This window comes from Bos javanicus, chromosome 10, assembly GCF_032452875.1.
Source record: "Bos javanicus breed banteng chromosome 10, ARS-OSU_banteng_1.0, whole genome shotgun sequence".
Lineage (NCBI taxonomy): Eukaryota > Metazoa > Chordata > Mammalia > Artiodactyla > Bovidae > Bos > Bos javanicus.
The window spans coordinates 100975485-100982385 of NC_083877.1; positions in this window are offsets into that span (position 1 = coordinate 100975485).

Genomic DNA, 6901 nt, shown 5'->3' on the forward strand with positions numbered 1-6901 from the left:
GCCATGTTCTGCTACCCACTTATCTGTCGATGCTCACTTGGGCTGCCCCCACCTTTTGGCTGTTGGGAGCAAGCACTCCGAACGTGGGTGTACAATGCCTGAGTCCCTGATTCCAGTCCATCTGGCTGTGCGCCCAGAAGTGGGGCTGCTGGGCCACGGGGGTAAACCTGTGTATAATTGTTTGGGGAGTGCCCCACCGTGTCCCTTAGCAGTTATCCTGTTTTGCGTTCCCACAATGGTTCAATTCCCTCACACCTTCACCAGTGTTTACTTTCGGGGTTTTTTTAAATTTTAAAATAATGGCCATATTAATGGGTGTAAAGTAGCTTTGATTTGCATTTCCTTAGAAATGGCAACCCACTCCAGTGTTCTTGCCTGGAGAATCCCAGGGATGGGGGAGCCTGGTGGGCTGCCGTCTATGGGGTCGCACAGAGTCGGACACGACTGAAGCAACTTAGCAGCAGCAGCAGCAGTGACTTGAGCTTCTTTTCACATGTTTGTTGACCTTCTCTGTATCTTCTTTGAAGGAATGTCCATATATTGAACTCCTTCACTCATTTTTAAATTGAAGTGTTTGGTACTTTATTGTTGGGTTGTAAAAATTCTTTATATATTTTTAATATTAATCCCTTGTTAGATACGATTTTACCATCTTTTCTCCTGTTGGCGCGGGCTGCCTTTTCAGCGTGCTGAGGTTACCGCGTTTCCTTTCTTCCCCTCCTTCCCCTCCTGCGTGACCCATGCAGCCTCCCTGCCCTGACCAGGGACTGAGCCTAGGCCCTGAGCAGTGAAAGCACTGACTCCTAAGCGCTGGCCCAGGAAATTCCCCAGCTGGACTTTGCAAGTGTTTATTCAATGTAGTTCCTGACATGGTTGGATTTACGTCTAGCACTTTCATTTTGTTTTCTATTTGCTTGTTGGTACTTTTTTCCTCTTTTCATGCTTTCTTTTGGATTATTTCTAGATTCTATTTTCTCTCTACTGGCTTATTACCATTATCTGCTTGCTTTCTTTCTTTTTTGATGGGGTACAGAGTTCACAACATGCGCCTTTAACATCAGTTTACTCTCAAATCGTAACATACCACGTAATATGGACCCTACAAACCACACGATAGCGGTACTTCCGTTTCTATTCACTTCACTTCAGTATACCTCACAATGCACTGTTATTACAGTAAGTCCCCTACATACGAATGAGTTCCATTCTGAGAGTCCAACCTGTAGGTCCAACGGGTTAGCCTAAGTCCCCGACTGACACAACTGGCTATACAGTACTGCGCTGTAGTAGATTTAGAATACTTTTCACACAAATGACACATAAAAACAAACGCAAAAACTAGAAAACATCTTACACCTTATGGTGGAGTCCTGTAAAAGGCCAGTTGGCACAGTACGGCAGCGGGCACACAGGAGCTGGCATCAGTGAACGGGCAGCGAGAGCGGCTGACTGGAGCGGGCGGTGGGAGACGGCGGGGCTGAAGGCTGGTCCGCGATGGGAGACCGGGGCAGGGTCCGTGACACTGAGCCCCGGACACAGGGCTCACTCACCTGATTGTCACACTACCGGACAAGCGAGCGCACGTTCCGTCTTCGAAAGTTCTCACCTTGAGAGTGCCCATGTAGGGGCCACTGTGTTTTTTTCCTTAAACGTTCAATTGTTTTTAAAGAAAATTTTAAATTCGGGAGACGTTTGTTTTTATTTACGCGGGCGCTCACCACTTCAGTGTTCTTCCCTTTGTGTCGAGTCAAGCTTCCAAGCGGTATCACTTCCCTTCAGCCCGAAAAGCTTCCTTTAACATTCCTTTTCGGGTAGGTCTCCTGGATGAAAAGGCTGGTTTTGCTTCCTTTTTTTTTTTTAAACTTTTCTGTGTATCTGTTTTTACCGGAGGATAATTGCTTTTCAGTATTGTGTTGGCCTCTGCCCTGCGCCCACGTGATTCAGCCTCAAGGACACAGAAGACCCCTCCCTCCGAGCCCCCGCCCACCTCCCAGCCCGCCCCGCCCCTCTGGGTGGTCGCAGAGCAGGGGCTGAGCTCCGTCTCACAGCAAATCCCCGCTCACTCTCTGTGTTATGTAAAGTAATGTGTGTTTCCACGCTATTTTTTCTGGATACAGAATTCTACCTCCACCATCGTCTTTTCCTTCCAGCATTATTAGAATGCATTTTCCTTATCTTTTGCCTCCCATTGTTCCTGACAAGAAGTATCTGTGCGTTCTCAACTTTGTTCTGTGTATGTAGTAGTATCTTCCTTTTTCTGCCTACTTTTTATTTTTTATTTATTTTCTAAATTTTCTCTGGCTGTTTTTAGTTTTTATTTTCTGTTTGGGGTTCATTGAGCTTCTTTTTTATTTTATACTTTTAATTTATTTATTTTAATTGGAGGCTAATTACTTTAAAATATTGTATTGGTTTTGCCATACATTAACATGCATCCACCATGGGTGTACACTTGTTCCCCATCCTGAACCCCCCTCCCACCTCCCTCCCCGTACCATCCCTCTGGGTCATCCCAGTGCACCAGCCCCAAGCATCCTGTATCCTGCATCAAACCTGGACAGGTGATTCATTTCTTATATGATATTATACATGTTTCAATGCTGTTCTCCCAAATCATCCCACCCTCTCCCTCTCCCACAGAGTCTAAAAGACTGTTCTATACATCTGTGTCTCTTTTTCTGTCTCGCATACAGGGTTATCATTACCATCTTTCTAAATTCCATATATATCGTTAGTGTACTGTATTGGTGTTTTTCTTTCTGGCTTACTGCACTCTGTATAATAGGCTCCGGTTTCATCCACCTCATTAGAACTGATTCAAATGTATTCTTTTTAATGGCTGAGTAATACTCCGTTGTGTATATGTACCACAGCTTTCTTATCCATTCCTCTGCTGATGGACATCTAGGTTGCTTCCATGTCCTGGCTATTATAAACAGTGCTGCGATGAACATTGGGGTACAACGTGTCTCTTTCAATTCTAGTTTCCATTGAGCTTCTTGAATCTGTGCATTTATAGTTATCATCAGCTTTAGGAAAATGTTGACCATTATTTCTTCAAATAGCATTTCTGTCCCCCTCTTCTGGGATTCCCATGTTATATACATTAGACTCCTTGATCTTGTACCACAAGTCACTAAAGCTGTTTTCATCCTTTCTTTTTTTTGAGAAGATTTTTAAAAATTCTATCTATTTATTTACTTATTTATTTTTGGCTGTGCTAGCTCGTGGGTGCTGTGCGTGGGCTTTCTCTAGTTCAGTGCACGGGATCCTCACTGTGATGGCTTTTCCTGTTGCGGAGTGTGGGCTATCAGGCTTGGGCTCGGTGACTGCAGTGCAAGGGCTTGGTTGCCCTGCAGGAATCGAACCAGTGTCCCCTGCACTGGCAGGTGGGTTCTTAACCACTGGACCACCAGGGAAGTCTGCTTTTCTTTTTTTTTTTTAAAGACTCTTTCCCCTCTGTGTGGTTCAGCCTCGGTAGTTTCTTTTGTGATTTCTTCAAATTTACTGATCTTTTTTTCTGTAGTGTCCAATCTCCTGTTAACCTTATTCTGTGACTTTTTAACTTCACTTGGTTCTATAGAAATCCCATTCAGTTCTTTTTTTATAGTTTGCATTTCCTATCTCAGTATGATCATCTTTTCCTTTGATTTTATAAACATATAAATATGAGCTATTTTAAAGGTTTTGTTTGATCATTCTATTATTGCTGTTATTTCTCGGTCTGTTTTTAATGATTAATTTTATCCTAATTATGCATTGTATCTTCATGCTTCCCTTAAATGAAAAGGGAAAATCAAGGTTTAAGAATTAAATTTTGCTAATTAGCTAACTTTGGAACGGTGGTGCTGGAGAAGACTTTTGAGAGTCCCTTGGACAACAAGGAGATCAAACCAGTCAATCCTAAAGGAAATCAACCTGAATATTCGTTGGAAGGACAGATGCTGAAGCTGAGGCTCCAATACTTTGGCCACCTGATATGAAGAACTGAATCATTGGAAAAGACCCTGATGATGGGAAAGATTGCAGGCGGGAGGAGAAGGGGACGACAGAGGATGAGATGGTTGGAGGGCATCACTGACTCGATGGACATGAGTCTGGGCAAACTGTGGGAGACAGTGAAGGGCAGGGGAGCCTGGTGTGCTGCCCGTGGGGTCGCAAAGAGTTGAACATGGCTTAGCAACTGAACAGCAACAATTAGCTGACTTTAAAAATAGGAAGATTATCCTGGAATATCCAAGTGGGCTCAAGGGTCTTTAAAAACGCAAGAGGGAGGTAGAAGGGAGAACCAGGGAGACAGAGGGTGAGAAAGACTCAGCTCAGTGTCCTGGCTTTGAAGAGGGAGGAAGGGGTCAAGGGAAGTGGGGTTGTCTCGGAGGCCAAAGAGGCAAAGACATGGATTCTTCCCCGGACCCTCCAGTAAGCATCTGGATCTCCTCCCAGTGAGATACTGATCCACAGAACTGTAAGCTAATTTGTGCTGCTCTAAACCACTACATGTAGAGTAATTTGTTACAGCAGTCTATAGAAAGCCAAGGCAGCGGTCAGCGCAGCGAGACCTCTCCATACCGCCTGGGTGAGCTGACCCGTTTCCCAGGTAACTGAATGCGGCAGGCTTCCTGTTTACGGCTCCCCTGTGGCTCTCTCACCTTGGTTTCTTTCCCTTTCCTCAGGGATTATACTCCTGCTGTCCAATGTCTGAAAATAATTGTATCATATATTTTGTCCAGTTGTTGTTTATGGCAGGGAGAAAACAAACAGTACTGGTTATTCCCACATGACTAGAGGCAGAAATAATGTGTCCAACACTGCATATTGAGAAACAAACTTATATAGGCTACTGCTAAGTGCTGAGTCACTTCAGTCGGGTCCGACTCTGTGCGACCCCAGAGACGGCAGCCCACCAGGCTCCCCCGTCCCTGGGATTCTCCAGGCAAGAACACTGGAGTGGGTTGCCATTTCCTTCTCCAATGCATGGAAGTGAAAAGTGAAAGTGAAGTCGCTCAGTCGTGTCCGACTCCTAACGACCCCATGGACTGCAGCCCACCAGGCTCCTCCATCCATGGGATTTTCCAGGCAAGAGTACTGGAGTGGGGTGCCGTTGCCTTCTCCAAATATAGCCTAACTTTAAAAAAAAAAGGTTTCTCTGAGTAGAGAACTGAAGATGCAGCTCGGTCCTACGCTGCAGAGGAGAGCCCTGCCTTCTTTGGGACTTGGCGGCCACTGCCGAGGGTGAAAGGGATTCTCTGGATCTTCACATGGTCTTCCCTTTGTGTGTGTCTGTAATCTAATCTCTTCTTTTAAGAACACAAGTTATATTGGATTGGGGCCCACCTTAGTAACCTCATTTTAACATTTAGTCACCTTTTTAAGACCCTACCTTCAAGCACAGTCACATTTTGAGATGTTGGGGATTAGGGCTTCCAGGTATGAATTTGGGAGGCGGTGACCACAACTCAACCCATAACAGTGCTTTTCCATGTGTGAAGTCACTATTTCAAAAAAGATTGAGGATTTTTTTTTCTCTGTTTCTATGGCCCATGGACTGTTCTTTATCAGTTAATGGCAGTAGGAAATATTTAATGAGGTGAACTTGAATTGCTGGACACAGTAACAGACTATGTTTAGGATAGAGTTCCTGCCTCCAGCGGGCTTTCTTCCTGTGGTGAAATTATATTTTTGACATGTTAAAATATTAACTGATTTTTTTTTTTGTCCTTAGTACCTTCTTCTGATTGACCCACAAACAAATTTCTATATACCCTGGATTCTCACATAGGCCTCTTTATGCTCACATACCTATAAGCAGCATGGAAATGCTGAGACTTGTACCAGTGGAAGGAAGCCTTGCAGTCTAGAATGAGCAAACACTTCCCACTTGAGTTCAGTGCCTCAGTCATGTTCGACTCTTTGTGACCCCATGGACTGCAGCACACCAGGCCTCCCTGTCCATCACCAACTCTGGAAGCTTGCTCAAACTCATGTCCATGAAGTTGGTGATGCCATCCAGCCATCTCATCCTCTGTTGTCCCCTTCTCCTCCCGCCTTCAATCTTTCCCAGCATCAGGGTCTTTTCAAATGAGTCAGCTCTTCACATTAGGTGGACAAAGTACTGGAGTTTCAGCTTCAGTGTCGGTCCTTCCAGTGAATATTCAGGGTTGACTTCCTTTAGGATGGACTAGTTGGATCTCCCTGCAGTCCAAGGGACTCTCAAGAGTCTTCTCCAACACCACAGTTCAAAAGCATCAATTCTTTGACACTCAGCTTTCTTCATAGTCCAACTTGCACATCCATACATGACTACTGGAAAAACCATAGCTTTGACTAGATGGACCTTTGTTGGCAAAGTAATATCTGTTTTTTAATATGCTGCCATTATGTCAATATGTCCCAGCGTTTCTCATGATGTATTCTGCATATAAGTTAGATTAGCAGGGTGACAATATACAGCCTTGATGTATTCCTTTTCCTGATCTGGAACCAGTCTGTTGTTCCATGTCCAGTTCTAACTGTTGCTTCCTGACCTGCATACAGATTTCTCAGGAGGCAGGTCAGATGGTCTGGTATTCCCATCTCTTTCAGAATTTTCCACAGTTTATTGTGATCCACACAGTCAAAGGCTTTGGCATAGTCAATAAAGCAGAAGTAGATGTTTTTCTGGAACTCTCTTGCTTTTTCTATGATCCAGTGGATGTTGGCAATTTGATCTCTGGTTTCTCTGTCTTTTCTAAATCCAGCTTGAACATCTGGAAGTTCACAGTTCACGTAGCCTGGCTTGGAGAATTTTGAGCGTTACTTTGCTAGCATGTAACTCCCCAGTTAGCTGACAGTTAAATCCCAAGCAGAAATGAGGATGCACGAATCCAAGGACAATGCAGAAGACCAGACGCCCATCCCCACA